Raw genomic sequence first — 27,815 nt, 5'->3', positions numbered from 1 at the left:
TTCTTCAGACTTTAGGGGGACCGGACTGTGGCCATCAGGATTAGCAAATGTTTCAGCTTCAGTGGGAGTAAAAAATGCCTTTGCTTTGGTCTCAGTGAGAGGACTTGTGCCCCATCGATTATGTTATTAGGAAGAATTTGGCTCCATTACTAGTGTCATTGGGAGGAACTGTGCCCCATCATTTGTTTCACTGGGAGGGATGGTGTCCCATTGTTGGTGTCTTTAGGAGGACCTGTGCTCCATCATTGGTGTAATTGGGAGGAATTTTGCCCCATTCTTGGTGTCATTGGGCCCCATCGTTGGTGTCATTGGGCCCCATTGTTGGTGTCATTGGGGGAATTGTGCCCCATTTTTGGTGTCACTGGGAGGAATTGTGCACCATCGCTGGCATCATTGGGAGGAACTGTGCCCCTTTGCTGGTGTCAGTAAATAATATAGTGCCCAAAGGCCACATTCGGCTCCCAGGTCATAGTTTGGCCTGGGAGCCGGATGGTCTATAGCCTGGCCACAGGTTCTAGAAGGAGACCACGAGTCATCTGAATTCCTGATTTGCTTTCTTGTTCTGGACTAGACTCCAATAGTGCAGCTGTCAGAGGGCTGCCATGAACACCAGGTAAGCTGCATAGAATCAATAGACTGGCGTAATAGAATTACCAATCATTTTTTATCTGAAACAACACAGCTTGTGGAGTAAGGCAGTGAAGGTTTCTATGTTTCTCCACTGTCACATGAGATTGAACGTGGTAGAACGTTTCAACTGGCAACTGTAATTACAACAAGGACACATAACTGACCCTAGTCATGATTACACCATGGTTTTACCCACAAAAGCCAGAATCTGATTGGTTCCTATGGGTGACGTCTCCATTTCTTGCTATATAGGGCCATTATAATGTCTCCCTATTGAGCTTTTGTTCTTCACATCCTCCTTTGAAGATCTGCCAAACACGTAGGACAAGGATCATGGCAGAGGACCATCCAGAATTCATATGAGAGGTTTAAAATTAATTTTTAAACCTCTATTAGGAAAGTGGAATTAGCCTTTAAGGATGAGTGGAAATAGCCTATAAGTGGGTGACATTTACAGCCCAAGTTCTTGTAACGCATTCACGGTCCATTCTCCAACTTATTTAATTACTTTTCCTTTCCCTATTTCCCAATTCTTCATTTTTATCTTGTCCATTTTCTTTGTGTCCATGGGTGATCTACACATAGACCTATCCCTGTTGAATAAAATGGCTGTGGGTCATTACACCCTCACCATGGGCCTTTATTATAATAATAGGCACACTCTCAGCACTCTCACCTAAGACAAAAAGCATGCAATCCATTTTATTACTGATACATGACGCCTTCCCCTAACATCACAAAAAAAAAAAACAAAGGCACCTTGGCATATAGATTTAATATATGGGGTAATATTGTAGTCTGGAGATGAAAATGTGGACTGTGAAAAAATATAAAATAGTAAAAAAAAAAAATATATATATAATAACTATGCTATAATAGTAAACAAGGGTAGGCAACCTTTCAGAGGTAAAGATCTACCTGGACAATAAGGAGGAAATCAAAGATCCCCAGGCTGGAAGAAAGGGGGCGACACCATTTGAAAAACAAAAACAACTATCAAGCTCCCAATAAAAAGATGGCATGAAGAACGCATAGTGTGTCACAGTATTATGCTCTGCTCCCTCCCTTCCCACCGCCCCCCCCCAGTGTCCTTTGCCCCCTTCACATCACCTCCTCCCCCACTGTAGTGTCCTCTGCCCCCTTCACGTCCCCCTCTCTCCCACTGTAGTGTCCTCTGCCCCCTTCACATCACCACCCCCCCCACTGTAGTGTCCTCTGCCCCTTCACATCCCCCCTCCCCCACTGTAGTGTCCTCTGCCCCCTTCACATCACCACCCCCCCACTGTAGTGTCCTCTGCCCCTTCACGTCCCCCCCCTCTTCCACTGTAGTGTCCTCTGCCCCCTTCACATCACCACCTCCCCCACTGTAGTGTCCTCTGCCCCCTTCACGTCCCCCCCTCCCCCACTGTAGTGTCCTCTGCCCCCTTCACGTCCCCCCCTCTCCCACTGTAGTGTCCTCTGCCCCCTTCACATCACCCCCCCCCCTCACTGTAGTGTCCTCTGCCCCCTTCACGTCACCCCCTCCCCCACTGTAGTGTCCTCTGCCCCCTTCACATCACCACCTCCCCCACTGTAGTGTCCTCTGCCCCCTTCACATCACCACCCCCCCCCCACTGTAGTGTCCTCTGCCCCCTTCACGTCACCCCCTCCCCCACTGTAGTGTCCTCTGCCCCCTTCACATCACCCCCTCCCCCACTGTAGTGTCCTCTGCCCCTTCACATCACCACCTCCCCCACTGTAGTGTCCTCTGCCCCCTTCACATCACCCCCTCCCCCACTGTAGTGTCCTCTGCCCCCTTCACGTCACCCCCTCCCCCACTGTAGTGTCCTCTGCCCCTTCACATCACCACCTCCCCCACTGTAGTGTCCTCTGCCCCCTTCACATCAGCACCTCCCCCACTGTAGTGTCCTCTTCCCCCTTCATATCACCCTCGCCTCCCATAGCAGTGCCCCCTGCCCCCCCTCCCACAGTAGTGTCCTCTGTGCCCCTTCAGCTGTGTCCTCTGCCCCTTTACATCACCCCCCCCCGACACAAACACACAACAGTGTGTGGGTAGCACTCTCTTCCAGTACCTTACAACGGTTGTACAGCAGAGCAGAAGGTAGTGCAGGCTTGGACGGAGGGTGGGAGCCCAGTGTCCTACCAACCAATCACCTGCTGACTAACTTGAGGTAATACCCGCTCCCGCCCTCCATCCAGTATGCTGCTGCCTCACGATCTTTGCTCTGCTGTGAAGATGAGAGCGGTGGAGGCTGAGGGGAATAACTGGCAAAGCAGGAACATGTTTGCGATCTACCTGCCGGCTGCCCACAGTCAACAGGTAGATTGCGATCAACGGGTTGCCGATACCCAGTATATATATTTGCTTACCTGTTTACAGCAGAGAGCAGTTGCTCAATCTATACAGACTGGCACAGCACCTACCCGGTACTTAATTTAGAGTAAGAGGGGCAATTTTTATGATATTGGGAGAGTCTGGTCAATATTCAGTGAGCATACAGAAAATAAGGAGTGCCAAAGCAATAAATTGAAAAACCTAGTATATTTATTTTTTTCAAGGAAAAAAAAAAACTCAACACGTTTTCGGGGAGTTATGAGTGGGTTCACTTTGTCAGGGCTTAGTTTAGCCCTGATGAAGGGGGCACAGCCTTGAAACGCGTTTGTCTCTTCAGATTTTTATAATGAAATAACAACACTTCAACGATTGATTTCTTTATCAAATTCCTTGCATTTCATCTGCAGTGCCCTCTTAGATATCTCATTGTTTGTGAGAGCTGCCTACCCACAGTACAGAGTCTACTCTGAACTGTGAGATCCAACTGATTTTCGATTAAGTCTTACCTACCTACTCTTTCCATATTATTCATTAGGCATCAGTTTCACACAGACCCTGACCCTTATCTTCCCATGTCTGCCCCTGATGCTGCAAGGAGTGTTGGAAGATACAGCAAAACAAATACAGTATTACGCTCATAAAATCCGCCACCTTGAATAGATTATAGCAATGTATAACGTCTATACCTTTTAATGGTCTAATTTAGTTGAGCATTTTTTAAAACATATGCCTACCTAAATAACATATCAGTGTAATGCAATCTCACCCTTAAAGTGTCACTAAACCCACATCAAACCCAAAACTGTCAATAAATGGTATATTACATGCTGTTCATTCCCACTCAAGTCACTGAGATTCGCTTTCTGTATCCTGCAAAAAACCTGGTTGATCTTGTTGCTCTCTGTCTCCCCCTTCTGTCCATGCCCCCAATGCAGCTAGGGATTTTGCAAAGCAGTGTTGGCAGCTCTGCACATGCTCAGTTGTGAGTGAGTTTCTTATGCTGAGCATTTCCTCCCTATCACATCTGAGCAGCCCATGTGACTATAGAGTCACACATGTGGGTGTATACACAGTATAAATGGCAGCCCACTCCCTTCCTCCTTTTTGATGCCCACTAATCCCCGCTAAACACAATGGGGGTGGGATATTACATGGAGATTGATAGAGGCTTCGCCACCCTCTTATTCTAAGACATAGGCTGGAGGTGTGTGACACTGGCAGAAATCGTCCAACAACCGAAAAAAATAAAATAAAGGTTTGATTTAAAATATATATTTGTATGACAATTTAAAACAGTTATTTTATATTAATTATTTTTACTCTGTATTCCAAAGGCTGTTTTTATTTTTATTTTTTTTTGAACATGTGCCCAGCAGCAGCAGAGGACTAGAAGCTCCTCCTGCTTATATTTTTCTGCAGACAGGCTGGGAAAGATCCGGCTCACGTGATTTTTTTTTTTTTTATAAAATAATAACAGTGCCATCATCTATATACAGAAATAGAAGGGAGAATGTAAATTAAACAGTGTGTGTTTGGTATCACTTTAACTGTTTTTTTTTTTTTTTTTTTTTTTAATGATTTTATCAGCACATGTAAATTAATGCCTTTTTTTATTTATGCACTCTTTTTTTCCAAATTTTTCATTTTTTTTTTTTTTTTAGACCTCGTTTTTGCTTTGGCACATAACGGTTAAACCACCGTCTGCACCTCCAGCCCATTAATGTGTCATGGTATAAATTAGAAGTGATCCCTCTAACTGGTCTTTAATGACACGCAGAGACGTATTAAGCTTCCCTCTCCGCGACTGATCAAATTAAAAGGGAATCAAGGAATCCTATGAGAAAAAAAAAAAAAAAAAAAAATCAGCTCTACCCTTTTGTAGCCAAATATCAATTGGCAAATAACTCTATAAAGCACTACTTGCAGACTGGCCACATAACACAACCCTGTTGTAATTTCAGGATTAAAGCTTTTTCTGTGAAAGAAATGCTTATGAGGGGGACATGCAACTGAAGATACCGCTGCAGCGGGCAATGGAGGAAGCAGAGCATAGCGTGGCCTTTTAAAATGGCAGGTAATATGGGGTTACTAAGCGTGGGCAATATTAATCCATCCAAGCTGTGGAGGGAAGACAAGCGCCATCCTTCTCTGCAAGCCAGAAAATCGCAATCGCCTGCAACCATTGCAGGCGGCTTTGTAACTATATCATAGTAGACTGTGCAATTGCTACAGGGCCCAGAAACACAGGGGTCCAGGACTGTCTGATTACACATCGATTCATGCAGGTAGCAACAGTATGTTAAAAAAATAAAAAAAGTATTACCATAAAATTAATGTAAAGTATATACAGTCCAGGAACCTGCTATGAAATTCAGTATCACCAGAGCAAATATCCTTAGGGTTGAGATGAAAGAATTGAAGAGATAGAGGGTCCCTTAACGCTTTGCTATTGGGCTCTGACGGCAGATGATGCCATGCAGATCATCCTGAATTAATCTTGTTTAGACATTAAGGTATCAAAGGGTATGTAAACCCCAACAAAGAACTTCTCAAAATTGCTCTCTTTTGATATATTAAAGAAGAATTCCAGAATATTTTTATATAGTTATATTGATCCACCTTGGACCAATGTAACTATGCATATACCACACTTATGGGGTCCCTCTAGAACAAGGTTTCTCAACTAGGGTTCCTCCAGAGGTTGCTAGGGGTTCCTTGAGCAAGGAGCATTTTCTACCTTTCACATAAGCTCCCATTGATCTTTTTAGCTATCAGAAGGGGGCTATTCTTCCCAACGACCACAAGTGTAAGGAGCATTCCTTCCAGTGTCCATCACACTAATGTATCATGAGATGTAGAGATAGTCATTTTTAGCAGGGGTTCCCCGAGACCGGAAAGTTCCTCTCTGTTAAAAAGTTTGAGAATGGCTGTTCTAGAAGCTGGAAATCACTGTAGTGGGCACCACTATCCCAATGATCTCCACTAGATTCCATGTCCAATGCCAAACGGCATTGGACATGGAATCTAGTGCCGAATAGCACAGGTGCTATTCAGAGAAACCTTTGCATTTTCTCAATGAATGCAAAGCCATCTCTAATTGGATAGGTGGAAAGGTGGGGCAGTGACCTCTTCGATCTCCACTCAATCCAATCAGAGCATGCTTTGCACTCACTGAGAAATTGCAAAGTATTCTTTGAATGGTGTCCGTGCCAAGCAGGAGATCTCCTGTGTTTAGAATGCAGCAGGGCAACCACTCGGCACTGGACTCAGACGTTAGTTGAGATAACGGTAGTCACTATGCTTACTGAGCTGCTAAGAATACCATAGAGCAAGGTTGTAAACCGCAAGCCGCACAAAGAGCAATCCTGTGCATCAAAGAGGTGATAGCAGCTTCAGTCTATCTTCGTCCTGGACACGCACCTCCACGCAGTTCATCATGGAGGTCTCATGGTGCCTATTACAGTGATTTCTAGCTTCCACAAGGATAGTTTATGCATAGTTACATCAGCCCAAGCTGGACCAATGTGACTGTGTAAAAAAGTCCATATCTCCAGGAATTCTTCCTCAACTCTAGAACTGAAAACGTTTCGTCATATGTTTAAGTGAAAAAAATACCTGTTGATCCCCCCCAGAAATCCAGTGAGCTGAGAACTTCCTGTGCTGACTATTCTGAGTCAACATTGTTTCCATTATCTATGTAGACCACAGGAGGCCAAACAACGCCGTGGACTGTACTTCCCAGTAGCCAATCCAATCCCATTTTCATAGTACAACATGGAACAAAAAATCTGGTTGCTCCAAGCCAGTGGTCTCCAAACTGCAGCCCGTGGGTCAAGAATTGCCCTTTGCTTGCGTCTATCTGGCCCTTGGGGCAATATTCCTCCCACTGATATGAGGCACTATTCCTTCAACCGACCCCAAAGATGGAGCACAATTCCATCCACTGATACAAGGCACTATTCCTTCCACTGACACCAACCACGAGGCACTATTCCTCCCATTTACACCAATGATGGTGCACTATTTCTCTCACTGACACGGCACTATTCCTTCTACTGACACTAACACTGGGGTACTATTTCTCCCACTAACATTAAAGATGGGGCACTATTCCTTCCACTGACACCAATGATGAGGCACTATCCCTTGTATTGGCAACAATGATGGGGCACTAGTTCCACTAACACCAAAGATGGACTGCTATTCCTCCCACTGATACCAGCAACTATTCCTTTCAGTGAGGTCAATGATGAGGTACTATTCCTTTCATTGACACCAAAGATCAAGCACTATCTCTCCCACTGAGAACAGTGATGGGGCACTATTCCTTCCACTGACACCAAAGATCAAGTACTATCCCTCCCACTGACACCAGTGATGGGGCACTATTTCATCCACTGACACCAACAATGAGGCACTATTCCCCCAACTGATTCCAATGAGGAGGTACTATTCCTCCCACTGACACCAAAGGTGGGGCACTATTCCTGCCACCGACACCAAAGATGTGGCACTATTCCTCCCACTGACACCAAAGATGTGGCACTATTCCTCCCACTGACAGCAAAGATGGGGCACTATTCCTCCCACTGACAGCTAAAGATGGGGCATTAATCTTCCCACCGACACCAAAGATGTGGCACTATTCCTCCCACTGACACCTAAGATGTGGCACTATTCCTCCCACTGACAGCAAAGATGGGGCACTATTCCTCCCACTGACAGCTAAAGATGGGGCATTAATCTTCCCACCGACACCAAAGATGTGGCACTATTCCTCCCACTGACAGCAAAGATGGGGCACTATTCCTCCCACTGACAGCTAAAGATGGGGCATTAATCTTCCCACCAACACCAAAGATGGGGCACTATTCCTCCCACTGACACCAAAGATGGGGCAGTATTCCTCCACCCACTGACCACAGGCTCCTTGTAATTTTTTTCTACTCCTACTGACCACCAAGACTGAGGCATTGTTTACTCCCCACTGACTCTGGGGTATTTCCCACTCCCACTGACCACAGTCCGCTCTCCCCCAAAATCTAAATGACAGTAAAAAGATGGAGCATGATTCCATTCACTTATACAAGACACTATTTCCTCCACTGACACTAATGATTAGGCACTATACATCCCATTCACACCAATGATGGGGCACTATTCCTCCCATGGACACCAACAATGGGGCACTATTCCTCCCATTGACACCAACAATTGGGCACTATTCCTCCCATTGACACAAACAATGGGGCACTATTCCTCTCACTGGCACCAAAGATGGAGCACTATTACTCCTGCTGATACAAGGCACTAATTCTTCCGAATACACCAATGATGGGGCACTTTTCCTCCCACTGACACCAAAGATGGGGCACTATTCCTCTTCCTACTGATCACAGGCTCTATGCAATTTTTTCTAGTCCCACTGACCATCAAGTCTGAGGCATTGTTTATTCTCACTGTGACCACCACCCTGGGGCATTTTCCACTCCCACTGGCCACAGTCTGCACCCCCTAATGTCTGAAGGACAGTAAACTGGCCCTTTGTTTAGAAAGTTTGGAGACCCCTGATCTAAGCAACAATAATATATATTGCAGCTTACCAGTGCTTCGATGTGGTGGCTGCTTTAGTTTTCTTTGTTCAGGCTCAAGTAAATTTTCTGCAAGTACAAAAATGGACTTGCTGTGCACTAAACTGAAATCTCAAACCAGTTATCTGCCTTACAAGCTATCTTTTGTAAACGGCAAGCTGCCTCCCCCTATGTAATGGAGGTGGGGAGAATGTTTGTCACCCAAACCAGAACAGCCTAGAGCAGTGATGAGGAACCTTGGCACCGCCAGATGTTTTGGAACTATGATGCTGAACTACACTGCGGAGTGCATGAGCATCATGGGATATGTAGTTCCAAAACATCTGGGGTGCCAAGGTTCGCCATCACTGGCCTAGAGTGACAACGCTGCTCTTCCATAAATATAGTAGCGTGAATAAACGTGGTCAGCTCAGTACAGGTGTGTTACAGTGTGTTACTGGCAGGATCACCAGGTAATAAAAAACTGTAAAAAAGACAGTAAAAAAAGAAAACAAAGGCAGCTGTCATATCTACATATTGGTAAACTGAGATAAAGCACATTTCTGTGTTTAGATACGACTTATTTTGTGGTAGCGTGCATGGCCCGTGGGCCAGACAATGGACAGCCCAGGTTCTGTTTCATTCAAAATGGGAATATTAGCAGCTCGCTAATCTGTTGCTAGGATACGAGGCGTGCGACGACGACAACTGACCCTGGGACATTCTATAGAAAAAAATTTTCGGAGTCCATCACGTGTCAGCACTGGGCAGCGGAGATGCTAATCTCTGCAGGATCAAGAGCGTTTTGTACGTCTGCAGATGGCTGTCATAGAAAACCCAACGCCACGACCGGCGCCCTGGGATTTAACCCCTTCCTTGCACGGACTTCATCTTTTATTTGTTGGTGGTGCAGCGGCAAACGAGACCCGCAAGCTGGGGGGAATAAAAAAAAAAAAAACGGTAGCGATTTAGGAATTTATTTCAAATCCAGGCTGCGGATATACAGTGGAAGGTTTTTACGCTTTTCATCTATTCTCAGCTACGCAGAAAAACAACATCCAAAGCCCCGACCATGGCTCCGGTTAGCAGGATGACTCAGCCTCAGTCATAAAGGCTGCTGGGTTCGGGGGGGCTCCATAATCCACGAAAAAACCCAAAGACAGACTATAAACTGTATACCTTATAGGAATAAAACGGATCTCATACTCCGGGGGCCAGAGCGTTATAAATGAGGGAGGAGAACGAAAAACTAAAGAGGGCAAAGGCTGTGGAGGTTGGAGGGATACCAGGGCTCTTGATCTGAAAGGGCAACGTTTAACGACTGCAGCAGGGAATTTCTTAGATTCTGTTACTGGAAAAACCCCCTCCTGACTGCAGCTACCCCTCTCTGAGGGTATGCAATGCAGGGAAACAACAAAGCAGAACAGCAGCCAAAAAGACCAAGATGAAAATGAATAGCCCATTAAAAGACAAAAATAATAAAATAAGAAAACCAGCTCTAGGTACAATAAAATGCTTCATTACAGAGATTTTCCTTGCAGTACTGTTTTTCTGTCACTAGGTGTCTTCAGTCTGATGGAGAGCATAATTCAATGCACTTCCTCTGAGCCCAAGTCGGCCCAAACTTGCTCCAAGCCTGTAATTGGACAGTGAATGGTGAAGCAGCACAGCGATGGCCTCTGTCACTCAGTTCTCTCCTATCAGCATGATTCTTATCAGCACATGAACCAGCTTCTTGTGCTGCTGCATCTTCTTCCTACACTACAGCCATGCTGTACAACGGGGGTCTCCAAACTTCATAAAACAAAGGGCCAGTTTACAGTCCTTCAGACCTTAAGAGGGTTAGACCTTGGCCATCGGGTGTAGAAAATGCCCTGGGATCAATGGGAGTAAACAATGCCCTATTTTTGGTGTCAGTGAGAGAAACTGAGCCCCATCTTTGGTGTCATTGGGAAGAATTGTGTCCAATTGTTGGTGTAATTGGGAGGAACTGTGCCCCATTGTTAGTGTCACTTGTAGGAATTGTGCACTTTCCTTGGTGTCACTGGGAGGTATTGTGCACCATCTTTGGTGTCATTGGGAGGAATTGTGTCCCTTTGTTGGTGTCATTCAGAAGAATTGTGCCCTATCATTGGTGTCAGTGAGAGGAATTATGCACCATCTTTGGTGTCAGTGGGAGGAATTGTGTCCCAAGGGCCAGATAAAAGCAGGGAGGAATTGTGTCCTATTGTTGCTGTCATTGAGATGAATTGTGTCAGATTTTCTTGGTGTCATTGGGAGGAATTGTGTCCTATTTTTGGTGTAATTGGGAGGAATTGTGTCCTAATCTTGGTGTCATTTGGAGGAATTGTGTCCCATTCATGGTGTCATTGGGAGGAATTGTGTCCCATTCTTGGTGTCATTTGGAGGAATTGTGCCCTATTCTTGGTGTAATTTGGAGGAATTGTGTCCTATTCTTGGTGCCATTTGGAGGAATTGTGTCCCATTCATGGTGTCATTGGGAGGAATTGTGTCCCATTCTTGGTGTCATTGGGAGGAATTGTGTACCATTCTTAGTGTCATTGGGAGGAATTGTGTACCATTCTTGGTGTCATTGGGAGGAATTGTGTCCCATTGTTGTTGTCACTGGTGGGAACTGTGCCCTATTGCTGGTGTCATTGGGAGGAATTATGATCCCTTGTTGGTGTCAGTGGATGAAATAGTGCCCCAGGGGCTAGATAAAAGCAAGCAAGGGGCCACATCCAGCCCCCAAGCCACAGTTTGGAGACCACTGCTGTACAAGAACGTCAGGAAGCATGGCACAGATCAAATTCAAGTACTTATACTGCTTGTATTTAAAAATACACTTAGGACCCATTCATATCTTCGTGTTGCAGTAATGATCACATTATCACAGGGGTTACAGCATAGAGAGACACCATGCATTGCAGGGCCATTTATTCTGAATGACACCCCAATGTGCTATAGCGATACACCCTATTGTATTTCGCTGCAAGTTTTTTGAAATGTCTGATATTCATTTTGGTGCAACAGCAGCTCATTATTTCCAATGGGCTGAATTAAAAGTGCTTACAAAAGGAGTACCTTAATGCATTCTCTGCATTGGGGTAAAAAAAAAAAAAAAACCTTCTGTGTGCAGCCCCCCCACCCAAGCCTGATCCCGATCCAGTGCTGTGCGCAACAGCAGCAGCTCTCTCTTTCCTCTCTGGAGATCAAGGCAGCAGCAGGAGCCATTGGCATCACAGCATGTGAGGACAGAATGGGAGGCGAGCCGAGCTGTGCTTTGTGTGTCAATGGACACACAGAGCGCAGCTTGGGAGCAAGCCTGCACCAGTGCCCCCATAGCAAGTTGCTATGGGGACATTCAACAGGGGGAGGAGCTAGGAGTGCCAACGGGGGGGGGGGGGGGGGAAACCCGCAAGAGGAGAATCAGGGCTGCTAGCAGTTAGGTATATCATGTTTGTTATTAAAAAAAACGTCCTTAATGCCGCGTACACAGGACCGGACTTTCCTGCAGACTAGGTCTGATGGTCTTCCTGATGCACCTTCGGCGGAGTTCCGACTGACTTTCCGAATGAGCGGACTTGGCCACACACGAACAGACTAAGTCCATTCGAAAGTCCGTTTGTTTTGAATGCGATGATGTAAACGGGACTAAACAAGGAAGTTCAATAGCCAGTAGCCAATAGCTGCCCTTGCGTCGTACTTGGTCCGTTGGACCAGCACACAGACGAATGGTTTTCCCGATTTTTAGTCCGTCGGAATTAAGTCCATCGGAGAGATTTGAAACATGTTCTATTTCTAGGTCTGTCTGATCCCCAAAAAACGATCGGACTAGCCCACACACGATCAGATTGTCTGATGGATTGATCATGCCGGACCTAGTCTGCCGGAAAGTCCGATCGTGTGTACACAGCATTAGAATCATTTTAAAGCTGAACTCTATGTATGTTATTTTTCCTGCACAGTTACATTGGTCCAGCTTGGACCAATGTAAATTAAGATATTTCATTCCTGGCCAATCCCTGTGCAAGTGGAAAATCACTGTATCAGCTGCTGCCAAAACACAGAATTTATCGAGAATTCGTTTTTCACTTCTGCCTACATGTAAACATCGAAGGCCTAATTCAGCAGATGAGCTTTTGGAAGGAATGTGTGTCTGGGATGTCAAGAGTAGTCACAAGACTCGTCACTTAGGTGTGCCTAGCATGGTTGCTACATATGGCCCCACTTGTACCAATTTGGTGTAAGGAAAAAACTCAAGTTATCACCCAAGCTGAACTGAAAAATGACATCCACAGTTATACATATGTAAACAAAGGGATGCTTTCCTATTATCCTATTACTGTTATCTGGAGCTATCCTTTAAAATCCAGTTGCTGGTATAAATGCTTGGGTTAAAAGAGTGGAAATTTACAGGGATGCCTAGCCTGTATTTGGGTAGCAATTATGAAATTTCAACCTGTTAAAGTGGTTGTAAACCTCTAAAATAAAAAATGAACAAAGCACATCCCATTGTAGTGTGTACTTTCCTCAATCCAAAGCACTGAGTGTGATTCCTGTCTACTCCCTCTTCCCTCTGCTATCTGCATGAGTCACTACTGACAGGGAATGCCCTACCCCACAGAATCCCAGGCCCCCTCTCCAGCACACAGCAGGTGATGGATAGCCTCAGCTGTGCATGTTTCTGTATAAGACTGTCTAGAGGAGGGGTGTGTCCGCTCCCTCCACTCAGATCTCAGATTACAGTCAGCTCCCTTCTCAATGCTGTGCAGTTGTGCAACATCAGATCCACACCCCCTAGATCAGCCTTTCTCAACCTTTTCAACACAGAGGAACCCTTGAAATAGGTCTCAGGGAACTCCTGCTAAAAATTAGAAATCTACAACTCATGATTCATTTAGGGTGATGGTCAGTGGGAAGAATGGTGCTTACAGTTGTGGTCATTGGGAAGAATTACCTCCTTACAGGTAGCTAAAAAGATCAATGGTGTCGGTGGGAACTTATCTGAGAGGCAGAAATAGCCCAATGCTGAAGGAACCCCTAGAAACCTCTGGAGGAACCCTAGTTGAGAATCACTGCCCTAGATACTGGAAGCTGAGAAATGCTGTTTAAACTGTGTGCCTTTCGAGGCTATAGAGGGGACAGAGCTGCCGATAAACAGGTACAACTTACCTAGGAGGATTAATTTCATCTTCGTGTATCACTAGAAGCTAGTCACTTCAGCTGGTATATGTAGGGGAAATAAAGTGAATCAGCCAAAAGATATGTGGAACAAGGCCCCACATCCCAATTTAATTGAATAAAATGGAAAATGGGAGTAAAGGGACTTTTAAGGTGCATGAAAAACAATGTCATATATAGTAAAAATAGCAAATTTTTATTGAATACATTTGTTAAAAAAGATATGACAATCTTCTATTTATAATTGCGTGATCAGACCAATACATTGAAAAATGAAATATAACTACTGTACAGAAACGTAATTCTCGACATGTTTCGCTAGCGTATATAGCTTCTTCAGGAGATGCGTAATTGTCTGTGTAATTTGTCTGTACAATTTGTTTTCTTTTTGTTTTAAGATGATTGATTGAGGACATTTAGTCCTTATATGTCAACATTATATCTTGTCTCATGTATTTCTTTATATATTGCAGTCAATATGCTGTACACAGACAATGATGACTCTCCTGTATGTGTATATATATATATATATATATATATATATATATATATATATATATATAGCTTCTTCAGGAGAGTCGTAATTGTCTGTGTATAGCGTATTCACTGCAATATATAAAGAAATACATGAGACAAGATATAATGGTGACATATAAGGACTAAATGTCCTCAATCAATCATCTTAAAACAAAAAGAAAACAAATTGTACAGACAAATCACACAGACAATTACGAATCTCCTGAAGAATCTATATACTCTAGCGAAACATGTTGAGAATTATGTTTCTGTACAGTAGTTATATTTCATTTTTCAATGTATTGGTCTGATTACGTAATTTTAAATAGAAGATTGTCATAACTTTTTTTTTAAACAAATGTATTCAATAAAAAATTGCTCTTTTTACTATATCTATATATATATATGTGACAGTTTTCATTATTTCAGCCACCTTAAAGGCCCCCTTACTCCATTTTCTGGTATATGTACGGGTTTAAAATCGCTTTATTATTTTTCTATGTTGAACATTCTGGCAAAGAAAGCATTAAAGTGAACCAGTTGAGGTCTAAAAAAGATTCAGCTTAGTTTGCTGCAATAGGGAAGATGGTATACTTGTGTTTGTGGTGGTCTTTGTCTCCTACCGATATGCTCCAGCACTGTAGTCTCCAGTCTCTTCAGCATTCAACACTTCCAGTTATAGGATGCTAGTGTCCCCCACCCTGTGAATCCCCCCCTCCACCCCCACCCCTCTGATCTATACATCACTACGGGATTTGAAGGGCCAGAGGCCTCTGACCTTTTATCCCCACTACACCACTGAAGTATCTAGGAATCTGCTGACCTCATGTCTGATGGGCATTTCAAATTCGTGTACAATGCAGGAAAAGATGAGCCCAGAAAGCAGAAGCCCTTCCTAGCTGCCACAGCGAGCGTGCAGATCTATAAAATCAAGAGTATAGATCTGCCACCAAATTCCCACAGAGAAAGAAGAACTGCTTAGAGCCGTGTCACACATTTGCAATGGCTATAGACTTGTTCCCTTATTAGCATTTTTGTTGCTAGGAAAGACTAAATTGCAGTCAGTGAAAGGTTTGTGTTCAGAGCAATCCCAGCGACTCATAGCTGTCGCACAGCGACTATGAGCAGCGATTGGCGCTAGCTACAAATCACCAGCAACTCTGTATCCAGCAAAAAATTAAAAAGAAAAATGACATTTCAGAGGTCCGTAGCTATTGAAAATCTCTACTACAAAGTTGCTTGTTCGGCATGGCCTTTACAGGGGAGGTCAAAACCAATCAAAATTCGAAGGGCTACTTCTTTATAATAAGGTAATCCAGAAGGTATAATCTTGTTGATTGCAAACCAATTTACGAAACAAAAACAAGCCAGTGTGTTTCGTGGATCTGTGTTCCCTTCATCAGGGCTACAATGGAAAAATACATAGAGACAGTCAGGGCTACAATAAAACAATATGAATACAGAGTCAATTCACAATGTATATATACAGTATACCTAGGTTTCTTGTGAGGGGCTTCAGGGTTCATGACTGATATAGAGAAAGCAACTTTTTTTTGGACTGTCCCTGAATGTCCCTGTTTTGTGGATGGTATACCAGTTGAACCTGGCCCCCTTTATACTTGGTGGAGAATGCGGGCAGCACCATGAAGAGAAAAGCAATGAGCTTGTAAAACAGCTCATATTGGTAAAAGCTAGACAGTAGGAGGTGAACCTCTTAACCATCCAGCACAGTGGTCTCCAAATTGTGGTCCAGGGGCCAGATGTGGCCCTTTGCTTGCCCTTGGGGCGCTATTCCTTCAACTGACACTAATGATGGGCCATCGTTGCTTCCACCAACATCATCACTGGGGCACTATTCCTCCTGCTGATACCAACAATGGGGCACTATTTCTCCCACTGATACCAACAATGTGGCACTATTCCTTCAACAGAAAAAATAATGGGGCATTATTCCTCCCACTGATACCAACAAAGGGGGACAATTCCTTCCAGTAAAACCAACAATGGCACATGGTTTACTCCCACTGGCCACCGTCAGTGAGTAGGGAATAAGCTCGAAGGACATATAAAATGTACTTAGAAAGATTGGAAGCCTCTGATCTAGCAGATGAAACAGCAGACCGTAGCCCACCAGACTTCCTTAGAGGGAAAGCAACAAGTGAACATGTTTCCACAGCAGCAGACACAGGTCTTTAGGAAAGTGGCTGGTGACGCAGGGGCCGACTTCTATAGCTCGACAGCTGGTGCTCTTTGGCATTGTTGAGAGAGTCGCTGAATGTGAGAAGCTACCTGAGAAGAATGTGCTAGTATTTTTTTTTTTTTTTTAACAGGGGAAGCACTAAATGGCCTACTTTGACTTGAGACAACCTGAGCATGCCATGGAGTATCCTAAATTGAGGGGATAAATCTTAACCAGGCTGTGTCTGAAGTAAATGATGTTGCCTGAACTTGATGGAGATGTTGACACCCCTTTCTGACCCCTTCTCATGTGTTAGGTGGTAATTTAGGGATAAAAAAAAGAAAAGACAAACTGGCCCTGTATTTACAAAGCAGTTGAGGATTATTGTATATCATGCACTGAGTGTTAAATTAATGCACTTCAACCACATCTTCTAAGTCTGCTGGTAACCTTGTCTTCCTTCCTACTATCCAGAAGCAATTTCTCTCCAACACAATGAAATCTGTCCCACATGGCTCCTCATACCCAGAGACCAAGGAACCCATTTTTTGGCAAAGGTGAATAAGAACCTGTGCTATTTGTTGAAAACTACTCACCTACACACTTCGGTGTACTACCCCAAAATTGATGGGCTTTTAGAACCATTTAACAAAACCTTGAAAGGTATGCTAAAATAAATTGGTACAAAAGGATGGAAAGAGACTGGGGCTTCATTTCACCATACTTAAGCCAGTCATAGATAGTTCACATCTTGGCAGGGACCAGCCAAGATTTAAACCATGTATGGGCAGGGCTGATTGTACTCAAGTCGATCCATCAATCAGCTTGGGTACAAACAAGCATGTTGGATTTTTAGGATGCGGTTATTGCTGCTAGCAATAATCACTGTCTTCTTCCAGCAGGGATGGCTCCCCATGCCCTCTGGAGAACACAAAAGCTCCGCGAGAGAGATTCGAGCAATTTTCTCTCCTGCAACCACAGGTTGCAGGAAAGAAAATCATATAATCTATGGCCTGCCTTAATATTTTCAGTAAGTGAAGTGTTCCAATTGTCCACAAGGTTTTCCCTGTTTATAATTTTGTAAGGTAGATGTCCCAGGGGACTCCTGGATATAGATTGGGAAATGCAGAAGCAAGAGGCTACACTTCATAAAAGTGTGATCAAACCCATTGCTCACATGCAAGATAAGAAAGCAACAGTCATGCCCACAGTTCGAGAACATTAAAAGCAAGTTCAAGGGGTGCAGGCCAGAGTTTAGTTCAGCTAGGAATGGAACCTTTTACTTTGGGTGTCTACTTTAGACTTAAGACTTTATTTGGCAAAGTGGAATGACCCTATAGCAGTGGTGGTCAACCTTGGCCCTCCAGATGTTTTGGAAATACATTTCCCATGATGCTCATGCACTCTGCAGTGTAGTTAAGCATCATGGGAAATGTAGTTCCAAAACATCTGAGGTGTCAAGGTTCGCCATCACTGCCCTATAGAATCAGTGATGTTACGCACACCACCCCAGAAGGCGAAAGCCCCTCTAAATATACCATGTTAACCTTAAAAAAAAGTCTGGAAAAATTGGGAGCCTTTCGTGGCTGTTTTCTGTATTACTGAATGAGCAATAAACATAAGTCCTGTGTGCCAAACCCCTACTATATGTATATAAACACAATTTGGTCTTATAAACATCAGAATAGTATTAGCATATTCTATAATTTTGTTGTTATACAGTAAAATTTGGGTAAAAATTGGTATAAAAATTTGTGCAAAAATTTGTATAAATTTACACATAAAAATGAAGTGCCTTCACATGCAGTATCTCGCAAGGACTAAAGTACCAGACCAGTTTTGGTATGACAGGTTTTTAAATTGTCCACTGGCTTAGGTTTTGGATCAACTGACTAGACAATTCTGCCCTAGCCCTGTTCTAATCACTCTCCAGAGGGAACAGTCCTTGTAGAGCTGTACTGTACTATGCCTTCAATGACACCGTTAAAACAAACTGCAGCTGCCTAAATCTCCCTCTCTGACAGGGCTTGCACGGTTATGATAAAGGAGCCACTTAACGTGTCATCGGCGCATGACATCATTTTCCCTGTGCTCTCCGGCAGGGTGTCATGTGACTCCTTGTTTGGCCGTATCGCATGCATCAGTAAATTTGCTCTTAGCGTCTCTGTTGCACCAGATTAAATCACATTGCAATATGCTTTTATTCTAATGGACTTTGGATCCATTCTGGTTGCCAAGGTGAGCAATGGCATGCAGTCTCCTCTATTTGGTGCTGCCCTTTAAGCCCTTGTATCTCTGAGGAAGCTACATAAATAGTAGGTGACCATCAAAGGAATTAAAAGGAGAGCTCCATGAGTAGTAAAAACACACAATAATAACAAAAGGTATCCTTCTGGTTTAGGATTTTCTTTTGACTAAAAAAAAAAAAAATATAGAATTGTTCCATAAAATGTTAACATCTACAACTGCAAAGAAATCCGTCCAATAGCAAACCATTTAATACACATACTGCAGTTTCATTCAATAACAAACCTCTCTCATGTTCAAACATATCTTAAAAAGGACCACAGAATTGGGCTCATTCCAGAATTTGAATATGCATTCCTAATCTGTCATAATTGGGCAAGTTTATTTATGAGATATTTGACTTTGCCCCATTTAGATTTACTTACATTATCTGAAGACGACTTTGAAGCTGAAAGGCTTCCTGAGGTCTGAAAGTTGCTACCCTGACTATTGACCAATCCTGCCTGCGTTTCTCAACCAGGGCACCATGGCACCATAGGATGCCATATGGGTTCCCCTGGGGTGTCGCAACCACAAGAAACAGTTTGCCCTGGATGAGGGGACTCTGACGGGGGGGGAGCTGTGATGATGGGGGCTCTGATGTGTCGGGAGATGCTAATGTGATGGGGCCCTGACTCTGATGATGGGAGGCCTCTGATGTATAGTGATAAGTTTGATGTGATGGGAGGACTAAAGGTGTGTAATGGCAAAGGTTGCTGGGTGTGTTGGAAGGTCTATTGATGCTGGCTGATCTAATGTTGCTTTGATGGATCTACTTTTGAAGGGGTGGAGTCTATTTTTGCTGACGGCTGGAGGGTCTGTTGATGCTGGCTTTTGGGGGATCTATTATTGCCGGCAGGGATTTATTATTGTGGGCGGGGTGGGGGGGGGTATATTGTAGTGAGGGGGGTCTATTGTTCCTGGCTACAGGCTATTTATTTTAACGCATTCCATATAAATTGCTTAGCACCACAAACTTATGCTTGGTTTTATATTCTCTAAAAGGGGTGGTACTGGGAGGTGGGTTGTGGGTGGAACCAAGGGATGGTATTCAGAGGTGGGTAGGGGGAGGAGACAAGGGGTGTCTTGAAAAAGAAGGGAGTTCCTGCACCTTTTTTCTTTGAGAAAAAGATCCTGGGGGACTCTATTGTGAAGAGAAATCCTCTGGCATGATAGGGGCCTCTGACGTGAAGGGGGGCTTCTGATGTGATGGAGGACCTCTGGCGTGAATGGGACTTCTGATGTGATGGAGGACCTCTGACGTGAAGGGGGGCTTCTGATGTGATGGAGGACCTCTGACGTGAAGGGGGGCTTCTGATGTGATGGAGGACTTCTGGCGTGAATGGGACTTCTGATGTGATGGAGGACCTCTGACGTGAAGGGGGGCTTCTGATGTGACGGAGGACCTCTGACGTGAAGGGGGGCTTCTGATGTGATGGAGGACCTCTGATGTGAAGGGGGGCTTCTGATGTAATGGAGGACTTCTGGCGTGAATGGGACTTCTGATGTGATGGAGGACCTCTGATGTGAAGGGGGGCTTCTGATGTGATGGAGGACCTCTGGTGTGAATGGGACTTCTGATGGTTGTGCGCATCGTCCCAGACTCAGGTTTCCCATTAGTAAATAATATTTAAGTTACACATGTGGTCTCCAAGCTTCTAAATGTACATAGCAGCATCAATAACAGAGCCCTATGATTGAGTGGAATGTAAACTACAGAGCTCTCTTTTTTTTCTTTGAACTCTCATAACACAACGGTGGTCTGGAAAGTAGAATGTGCCATCACCATGAGGTCAGGTAACGGACACTTTGACAATGGTCAGATTTCATGTAGTCCAAGTCTGGATTTCAGCTCCAAAATCTCCCTCGAGCTAAGTAAACCTAAATATGGAGACATGTGTAAGTAATTCTTCTATGAGTAACCATGCACAAGTATTTTTTTTTCCTTCTAAAAAAGAAACTTATTTATAACCTTCAGTACATGTACTGCAGTAGCTCATAACCATGGAAAGAAAAAGCGGAACATCATAACTTGCTTTTATGTGACGTTACTGATGAATTTTGCTCTCAGTAGATGAAAGGGCAGCCCATTCAATGCTGGTATGTCAGTTTTGGGTGAATGCTGTTGGGCTGAATCACAAGCAGGCGTCTTATATTTATTTTTTTATGGATTAGAGTGGTGAGAGTTCCCCACTGGAGATCACAGTTCTGCCCCATTCTGCCATGAAGTGACGCATAGGGAGTTCGACACTCCATAGATAATATAGACAACGGATGGGTGGACCTGACAACACAGGTGTAGAGACTTAATTGACGGAAACCCCAAGGGATATACAACCATGACTGATCATCTCAACCCCTTGAGATCTCCCCAAAACTGACGTATGGGATTCGGGTTCCCTGAACCTTAAATTAACCCCCACTCACCGAAGAATTTATTAAGTCCAACACATCTGGATCCAGGTACTGCAGAGGTGTGCCCCCCTTAAATGAGAGTTCATACAAGTGCCAGATTCGGAGGAAAACTCAGCAATGGACATTGCGGAGCGTTCCAAGAATCTCTCGCATGTGCATATTACAGTTGATTTTTGTAGCAAGACAATCTCACCTGCAAGGTTCTTTCCTCCTGTCACTCATTTCTGACACCTTCCCTCAAAAAACAAAACAAAAAAAAAAAACAGCAGACCATTCAGAACAAGACAGCTTGATACCCAACTAATCTCCACAGGAAGATTTCCAAGCAACTGCCCACATCCGCAGCTGCTAATCGCCAATCTACCTTAATGATCTTTCGCCAGCCCTACATCAATAACAATGCACAACCAGTTATCGATGGACCGAGAGATTAACAAGGCTTATGCAATAAGGTTGCTGCAAAGACCAATCAGGATCTGAGCAGTGCTGTTACCCACGGCAACCTGCGACGAGCAGTCAAGGCAAGGAAGGGTGACCGTCTTGTTGCTATGAGTTACTGTGCTCCGCACTTAACCTTAGTATTCCCGTACCTGTTCAATGTTAGGACTTCCGTTTCAAGGGGAAGGGGTGCCTTATATATTTAAAAGTGAAAATGACTAAATTACTATGCTTTTAAAATCTCTTCTATTCGCAGAACAGGTGCGTTCTTGTTAGTTTTGTGCATTAATCCCATTTGCAGAAGGCTCCTTTGACTCTAAGTCTGCTAATGTCCAGTTTATGCATAATGTTCATTTGGGAAAAAGTCAAAAAGGCTTACAATCTAAAAAAACAACAACTCTATGTACGATAATATAAGTCATTTGCTTTATTTCATAATAGCTGCATTTGTTAACAAGGTAGTATCTATCGATCTATCAACCATCTACAGTATCTATCTATGAATTTTACACACTGCCAGACCCCAATGAACTAGAGACCTCAGACCTCTGATTACCATCATAGTGCAGGTGCCATCCTCGAGGTCCTGTCCTTTTACATGCATCGCCACAGTTGGGCACCTATATAACTGACTACTTTCCCTAGCAGGAGTAAACTGGATAACTTGGATCCACATCTACTACAGTTGACTTTGTCCCCAACACAACAGACCGACCACCCCATATACTTTCTTAACCCCCCCCCCCTTTTTAATAAGACAATAAGCAAAGTGCAGTAACCTACAGCAACCAATAATCAATCACTTTTCCTCATCCCGGGTGACCCTTTAACCAGCGGCCGGTTGCTACAGGCTACTGCACATCATCAATGCCTCTTTGAAATGCTTTACCGAATATGGACATGGAACAAGAACCCCTTAGGACAATATAGCAATAAGGTACCTGGGTCGTTAGCTCTGTCCGCTTCTCTCTTAGGGCACGGTGACCAGGGTACGTCCTTAGGAGGTGAAGATGTGAAAAATGGCACCATTCGTATTTTTCATCCTCCTCAGCAAGCCTTCAAAGCCTTCTCAGCGGTGATTATTCACAAACCACTGGGGATGAGAGGTAATTAGGACCGTCCGCTGTAGCATCCAGCCTGAAAATGTAGAGGCAGAAGAAGGAGGGGTGTGAGAGCAGACAGCATTAGCAGGGAAGAGAGGGGAGGTGTGTGCGTGGTGCTGGTGGTGGTGGTGGTGGTGGGGGGGGGGGGGGGTTTCATTGACAGTGTCTATTGAGACATCAGGTCGGGGGGTTCGAGATGTGCCGAGATGCTGCTGGCACAGCAGCCTTTGTTTGGGGAGTAGGTGGCGTGCCCCCCTTTCTTTCTCTCGCTCGCTCTCTCGTGTGCGTTGCTCGTGTGTGCGCGCTGGATGAGTGTGCGGCTGCCTGTTTGTGCCAGGAATAGCAAGCAAGGAGCTCTGAAATGCCAACGACAGGGGTCAGGGAGAGACAGTTCAGCTATGCTCTTTGCTTGCTATCCTCAAGAGAGCCAAAGAGGAGGAGAGAGAGAGAGCAAAGCCAGGCTTCACTAGCCATGATCCATCAATAATACATCCTAAATTCTCTCTGCCATTAACTCTTCCAAGGTCACCTATGAGAAGGTGCAGAAACGATCGCCTGGAGCGGAGGTGATAGATCCTGAAGGATCACAGAGGCTTTTTTTTTTTTTTTTTTTTTTTTGGAGCTTGTATGAAAGGTTCTATTTTAGAATACGGGGTCAGTCTACATGCACACAAGCTTCTATACCTTCCTTTTTTAAAACTAGTTTTTCAATTTTTTTATTTTTTTTATTTTTTTTTAATGCAAGAAAGAAAATCTTTCGAAAAATGTATTTTTCTATATACAACATCCAAACGCATAAAACATAGACCTTTTCAAAAATTAGTCCCGGTCTCTGAAACCCAACAGAGAACATACATACATCCAGGAAGGCAGAATCCCTGCTGGGAATTGAGCCCAGGACTGTGGCAAAGCAAGGCTGCAATGCTAAGCACTCCACTGTGTTGGCACATCTGCTTTTGCCTTTTTGGGGCCTCTTTGGCCACATAAATATTGGCATGGAGTTCCGTTAAATGTTTTTTTTTTTTTTTTTTCGTGGTTTGCAAGTGAATAACTAGACAGGTTATGGTAAAGGTGGGCTAAAAAGGAAGTGAAGGGTTCCTTTCATCCTGCTTACCATAATCTGTGCGGTTTTACTTTCTCGTAGCACCCCAAGCCCTATTCTATGGAAGCCATGCACGGATGATGGCTAACAGCTGTATGCAGAATGGAATAAATTGCTCCATTATATGAGGCTTTATCTGTGTTCTAAACCAGCGGCACTGAAAGCACAGCTGGCCCAGGGACATAAGGGCCCCCCAATCACATTACTGCCCGCCAATCGCTAACACCTTTAGCAGCAGAGGCAGCGGCCAGGGGGGTACACACACTGTAGCAGGGATTATTACCCCCCCTGTCGTTATTTGACAATCGCCCTGCAAACACTTGGAAATGTAGACGCTGGCGTTCAAAAGGGGCGTTACGAAGCCTCCTCATCCCCTGTCAAATGCTCTCCCAATGTGGATCGCTCTTCAGAGACCAAAGCAAGTGTGAACAAGCCCTTAAAAGCAGTGATTTAAATAGGTTCTACCATTATATTGTTACATCAGAAACAAACCCTCAATTTTTAGGATTTGTGATAGAGATAGTGATGAGGCATCCAGATAATTAAAGTATATGTAAAGCCTCACCTTGTAAGACAGCCCATTCAGTTTAAAATGGAAAGGCAAAATATTTGTTTATAGATATAAAAAAACATTAAGAGTAACTGCCTGTTCACACTACCGCGACTTGTCAGGCGACTTAGCCGCCTGACAAGTCGCGCTCCGTTCTGTACTATGGAACCGTTCTAATAGGAGCGACTCAAGTCGCTCCGACTTAGAAAAAGGTTCCTGTAGTATTTTCGGGGCGACTTCAGGCGACTTGCATTGACTTCTATACAGAAGTCATTTTGCAAGTCGCCGCTGAAGTCGTGTGCAGGTCGCGTCTGTGAGTCGCGCTGCAAGTCGCGTCGCCCCTGTGTGAACGGGCACTTAGGCTCGGTTCACACAGGGGGCGACGCGAGGCGACACGACTTGCCGTGCCGCGACCTGACAAGTCGCCCCCGTTCTGTACTACGGAACCGTTCTAAGAGGAGCGACTCAAGTCGCTCCGACTTAGAAAAAAGGTTCCTGTACTACTTTTGGGCGACCTCGGGCGACTTGCATTGACTTCTATACAGAAGTCATTTGCAAGTCGCCGCTGAGGTCGCGGCGCGGCAAGTCGTGTCGCCTCGCATCGCCCCCTGTGTGAACCGAGCCTTATAAAGAGATTATAGATATAAAAAAAACATTAGATATAAAAAAAACATTATAAATACCCCCCCTTTTTTATTTTATTTTTTTTAGAAGGGATCCTCTGTTCTCAGAAGAGTAAGCCCTTGTACACACGGTGGGACATTCTGACAACCAAATCCATCGGATTTTGTCAGAAACTGGTGTTGCAAAAATTTGATCGTTCGTAACGTGATGACGTTATTTCGTTACGACGGGACTACGGAATTCTTTCGCTGGATTTCAGCCGTTCACTGTAAGCCCTTGTACACATGGTCGGACATTCTGACAACAAAATCCGTCGGATTTTGTCCGAAACTGGTGTTGCAAACACACGGTCGGACAAAGTTGTCGGAAAATTCGAACGTACGTAACGTGATGACGTTATTTCGTTATGACGGCACTACGTCCAGGCTAGTAGCCAATAGCTTTGGTCTAGGAATTGATCTGAGCATGCGTGGCACTTTGTCTGATCGGAATTCTCTACAAACGATCGGACAAAGTCCGATCGGATCATGTTGTCGGAAAATTTTACAGCCCAGCTCTAAAACTTTGTCAGTCGGATATTCCAACGGAAACAGTCCGATGGAGCCCACACACGGTCAGATTATCCGACAACGCGGTCCGATTGGACATTTTCCGTCGGAATGTCCGACCGTGTGTACAAGGGCTAATGCCGCGTACATACGGTCGGAATTCCAGTCAGAAAAAGATCGATTTTCATCGGAAAATGCGACCATGTGTATGCTCCATCAGAATTTAGCTGTCTGAATTCCCGCCAGCCAAAAATTGATAGCATGTTCTCAATTTTCCCGACGGAGAAACTTTCTATCGGTAATTCCGATCGTGTGTATGCAATTTGGACACCCCAAAAAATCACGCATGCTCAGATTCAACTACAAGACAGAAGCTATTGGCTACTGGCTATTGAACTTCCTTTTTCTAGTCCCGTCGTACGTGTTGTACGTCACCGCGTTCTAAACTAACGGAATTTGGTGTGACCGTGTGGAGGCAAGACAGCTTGAGCGGAATTCTGTTGGGAAAACCATCAGAGCTTCTTCCGACGAGAATTCCAATCGTGTGTACGCGGCATAAGGATCTTAGAATGCTACGGGAGGAGAAGAAGCAGCATCGCACTGGTCTTTCCAGTGAATTGCCGTGCCGGGTAGAGAGTGTCCGCACAAGTCTGATCGTTGGAGGAGACCAGGCCGAGTTCTCAGCAATGCTAGAAATCTGACCAGGCTGGGCTCTCATGCCTAGTGTAGTCAGTTTATAAAAAAATAAGAAAGCAGAGGGACTGGCAGGAACACCAGGTATTACACTAGGAAGCAATAAAAAGAGAATAGGATACTTTTTAATACAAGCAAATGGTACAGCAGACACATACTGTATTATGAATTTGAAATTCTGAGTTGACATTCTTTTAAGCAGTAACTCTGTTGCTAAAATTAAAACTCCAAAAAATGTTTCCCAGCAAAGAAGATAGTAAATACCGGCCTTTTCTGCTGCACTGCAGATCTGAGTTTTATTGATAAGTAGAAACCGACTCTTCCAGGCGTCAAATTTCAGGACCCCCCCCCCCCCCCCCCCACCACTGCCCTCTGTGAGGTCTCCTGTAGACCCCTATGTTAGATTTGTACTATCTTTCCATGGAAATGTTTTGTTTTTTTAAACTTTCATTTTAGCAAAGGATCTACTGTTCTTATTTTCTGCTGTGAAGCGGGATTTATCAGCCTGTTTTTTTTTTTTAATTCCTTATTATTTTCACAACACAGAATAGGATAAATGGTGAAAATAGCCCCAAAATTACTATTATTTTTGCGGTGTGTGTAAAAAATAAAAATAAAAAAATATACACAGAAAACCAGGATCTTCATGAAAGGTGTACAAGACAAAATAAAATCAAAGTAGTACCCTAACATAACCACAAGTATGGTCAATGACTGCAGGGGGGTGTCCCCATGTCGATGTGGCCACACTACATCCTGGGAACACCCAGTATAAAATCAGCCTGACAGAGCATGTCTACCGCATCCCTAAGTATGGAGAGCCAATAGTCCAATTAGTAAGGGTACAGAGAAAAGAAAATAAATGGTTAGGGGAGGGGGGATTGGATGGTGGGAGGAAGGGGGGTAGGGGAGGGGGGATTGGATGGTGGGGGGGAAGGGGGGCAGGGGAGGGGGGATTGGATGGTGGGGGGAAGGGGGGTAGGGGAGGGGGGATTGGATGGTGGGGGGAAGGGGGGATTGGATGGTGAGGGGAGGGAGGGTAGGGGGCTGGTGGATAATAAAGGGGAGTCACTAGCTGAGATCTGTAATGCAAAGTCCAGAAACCAGCCCACCACACAGTTAAGTTCCAACTGGGCGGAAGGTATGACACCAAGCCAGGAGAGCTAGCACTGCTGTTGGTCAGGGGTCCATGCATGAGAGGATGCATGAGAGGATCACTTCATCCACCCAGGTCTACCAGGTAGTTGGCTAAATAAATATAGTCAAGCCAGTAGAACCAAGTTTTACTAAATCGCTCCTGGCTGCTCCCTTTTCTCCCTTAAGAGATAGCATCCCTTTTTATTTTACTCCCCATCATTAAGTACCTAAATAATGAATAAACCAAACTCTGCATGTTTTTAAAAAGTCTCTATGCATACTGTATGTTTATGGTCTTCTAAAGCTGGTCCCACTCATTACAAATAACTATGTCGTTTAAATCAACCCATAATAATCTTAAAGAGATTGTACAAATTGTAATGTGTGGGCACTCCCATTTAGGTGACCCCTTTTTTGAAGTTTCAGTAAGGTCTGAGTTTTCGGCATAAAGTAGCTCTCATTAGAACCTTTGTTTGGCCCATGCTGTGTGTCTATTCTTGTGCTG

General features: G+C 44.3%; 1 protein-coding gene across 1 annotated transcript in view; it reads right to left on the bottom strand.

The window, feature by feature from the left end:
- RAI1 (retinoic acid induced 1) overlaps positions 1 to 27,815 on the bottom strand; it is a 283,330-nt gene that overhangs the window by 116,768 nt on the left and 138,747 nt on the right. The window contains exon 2 of the mRNA XM_077449506.1: positions 22,495 to 22,690. The gene's annotated coding sequence lies outside the window, so the exon portion shown is untranslated. The remainder of the gene's footprint in view (positions 1 to 22,494; positions 22,691 to 27,815) is intronic.

Source organism: Lithobates pipiens, unplaced genomic scaffold (assembly GCF_037356315.1).
Source record: "Lithobates pipiens isolate NorthernLeopardFrog02 unplaced genomic scaffold, aLitPip1_a1.2 Scaffold_22, whole genome shotgun sequence".
NCBI lineage: Eukaryota > Metazoa > Chordata > Amphibia > Anura > Ranidae > Lithobates > Lithobates pipiens.
Note: the sequence above shows the minus strand (reverse complement) of the source record. Positions and strands in the feature narration are given on the sequence as shown.